Genomic DNA, 3,644 nt, shown 5'->3' on the forward strand with positions numbered 1-3,644 from the left:
AATATAAAAGATTTTCTTCTCATTAAGCACCTTCAGATCAGCTTGCGATAAGTTTACCAAATGCATCAGATCGTAAACTCTTAGGAGCTCTTGTTCATCCTCGTCTTCCATCACCGCCTCTGCTGTCTCACAATCCACATACCACCAGTTAAGGTTCTTTAACACATCCTTGGGCATTGTCTTCATCGGTACTTCTTTCAGGCACCGGATCGGTTTATACTTCATGACCATCCAAGGTTTTCCATCAGCTCTCAAACCTCTATCCTTGTCTTCAACAAGTTTTCCCTTCTGCGGTTTCAACAGCTCAAACTTCTTCTCTTTTATACTCTCTCTCCATACAATTTTCTCAATGACTCTAGCCATATTATCGTCATTTCGATTGATTAACCCCAATCTGGCTAAGTCTTTCACTTCACATTCCGGCAGTGTATTCAACGACCTTAACATTCTTTTAAAATACTGAACGCCGTCATACCGTTTAATCACAAAGAGCTTCAACTGCTCATCATAGATCCAGCAAATAATCCCTTTCTTCGCTTCAGCATGGCCTTTAATATTGTAACTTTTCTTAAACATTGTAGGGACCGCTGGTTTCTTCGTTTTGACGAACCACTGAGCATAGCCTTCCTTCCACCTAGGCTGCTCTTCCCATTCAGTCTCATCGATTACTGTCTCATTACCCATATCTGCTTTCTCCATATCTGGGATCTCGTGTTCAACATTTTCTTCTACTATTTCACCTTCTTCAACATCTTCTTCAATCACAATCTGTGCGCCAATCTTCTCAATCTCCTCAATAGGCAGCACATCATCATCAAACATCACATCATCATCTAGCATATCATCATCTAATTCTTTCAAAGCATCAATCACATCATCTTCATCATCAACCATCACCACCTCATCACCACCAACTGCACCTGCAGACTCCCCCTGAGCTGTGGAAGTCCCAAGAGCTTGAGTAGTTCTTGGCAACTCACCACCTGCATCTTTCGATGCATTGGGATCATCGTCTTTGTCATTCCTCTTAACCTTATAATTTGAACATTTTTCAATTAACTTTTAAAACTTCCCTTTAAGAATTAAATGACACGATCAAGTCCAAGTAACCAGTCATAAAATCATAAACTACCTAAGTACAAAAAAACTTTTTTAAAAATTAAAGTATAAGGGATCAAATTTCAGTCTCGATAGGGACTACTACGTTTTAGAAAAGATCCGAACAGGAATCATACTAATTACGTGACTGTCACATAGATCCGTGTTTAGCTGTATTATGACAGAAGGAAACAGGTTGTAGGCAGGTAAATAACTTAAGATGGTTTTCATCGTTTCTGTGATACGAGTTAAGTTCAATTAATCTCAAAAATTAAGTGGGCAACAACTCAGAGATTATGATGCCTCCTATCTATTCTCAAAGCGTATTTGGCTTTCCCCAAGTCACCCCGAATTGACTTCGACCCATAGTGTCTGATTAAGTTTGTAAGTACTCTTCATCTGCTTCCCGTTCTCTTTCTTACTCCATGCTTAAGAAGTCTTGATATTTTGAACTCTAGAATGTTTCAATAACTCATAAGTTTTTTTTTTTTTTTTTTTTTCAAACATTCATATAGACTTCAGAGTAGTAAACAACTGCAAGTCCCGAATCTGGATCACTGCAGTTTTTTGAAACGCTATCTTCACGGGAATCAGAACACTTACGGGCTCGTGTATGACTGGGTAATCGCTTTTCTGCCTATCATTCGGAAAGATATATATGAAGACATGCAAAACTCTTAAGGAGTTTCCACGTAAAATCGAGTAGTTTTAGTTTGTATCACATCTACTTTTACGCACCATAAAAAGCTACCATGACATACAATAACTGTCCTAAAGCCTTTTAAGCCTAAGAACTTCACTAGTTAAGCACACAAAATCAGTATATCTATCATTTTCCAAGGTTGGATCAATTTTCTGTTAAACATAGCAAACGAACTTCTTACGAAGTAGTAGACTTGAAAAAAAAAATTTCATTTCCCACTTTAAAAAAAATTTTAACATTAATTGCCCCGACCAAAACAAAGTCTTCAGGTAAACGGCTATCCCGAAGATCCAATGGATCAGCTGGACCGACCACATACTAGTATGTGTCCTTCTAACTAAGTATGATCGACTAATTTTAAGCGAAAGAATGAAAACTCATCATAAACCGCCCCGGTCACTTTCAGTCCTTTGGTTAATGGCTATCCTCAAATTCTACAAGTAGAAACCGCAGAAGGGGAAACTTGTTGAAGACAAGGATAGAGGTTTGAGAGCTGATGGAAAACCTTGGATGGTCATGAAGTATAAACCGATCCGGTGCCTGAAAGAAGTACCGATGAAGACAATGCCCAAGGATGTGTTAAAGAACCTTAAGTGGTGGTATGTGGATTGTGAGACAGCAGAGGCGGTGATGGAAGACGAGGATGAACAAGAGCTCCTAAGAGTTTACGATCCGATGCATTTGGTAAACTTATCGCAAGCTGATCTGAAGGTGCTTAATGAGAAGAAAATCTTTTATATTCCTGCTTGGAAGGACGAAGCAAGGAAGTATCAAAGAGTTGTGTCAGTTTGTGTTAGAGAAGGAGTGCATGCGTGAAGATACAAGATTGAAGATTATAAGACAAGTGCTTAAAGATCAAGATATTAAGCTACTGCCAAGGGGGAGTCTGTTGGTGCATAATGTCAGTAGTTCATACAATGCCTTGCTTAACTTGTACACGTGATCAGGAAAGTCTGGGTCAGGAAAACCCGGAGGTTGCTCAACATACACTACCTCATCAACTTTCCCATTCAGAAACGCACTCTTCACATCCAACTGAAATACCTTCATCTTCTTATAAGCAGCGAACGCCAAAAACAATCTAATGGCTTCCAACCTTGCGACAGGAGCGAACACTTCATTATAATCAATCCCCTCTTGTTGATTAAAACCTTTAACAACTAGCCTCGCCTTGTTTCTTATGATAATCCCTTTCTCATCTCTCTTGCACTTAAACACCCATTTTGTGCCTATCGCATGCACATGCTTCGGTTTTTCAACCAAAGTCCAAACTTCCATTTTCTTGAATTGAGCCAACTCTTCTTGCATAGCTTCGACCCACGAGCTGTCCTTGAGAGCCATTTGATAATTCTTTGGTTCAATCTGGCTGATAAAGCAGGTGTACAAGCATTCGTTGATTATCCATGTCTCCTTGATGCTTGTGTAAACACAAGTGTGCTCATTCAAGCTACGTCTTGTTTGTACACCGGAGGACACATCACCAATCACATTCTCCAAAGGGTGATCTTTATGAATTCTCGTGGTCGGAAAAGAACCAACATGCAAATTGTCTTCCAAGTTAGAAGAGAGCTCGTCAATGGTTGTTTCATGCTGAGAGTGAAATGGATTGAAAAATTCTTCTTCAGTCGAGGCAGCAGGGGTACCGACAGCATTTGATGAGGAAGGTTGACATTTATCGATCAGCTGTCTTTGCAATAGGTTTTCTTCCTCATCAAGGATCATCTTCGTAGCAACTCTCTCTTCTTCTTCAGCAATATCCAAATACGGTATGTTAAAAGACTTAAAAAGTTTAACATAGTCGAAAAACTCAGCAGGTCCGTTGCTTGGTTTTGGCGGTTGGTAA

This window comes from Bidens hawaiensis, unplaced genomic scaffold, assembly GCF_021521415.1.
Source record: "Bidens hawaiensis isolate Kalapana, Puna unplaced genomic scaffold, B.hawaiensis_p1.1 tig00046316_1, whole genome shotgun sequence".
NCBI classification, from domain to species: Eukaryota; Viridiplantae; Streptophyta; class Magnoliopsida; order Asterales; family Asteraceae; genus Bidens; species Bidens hawaiensis.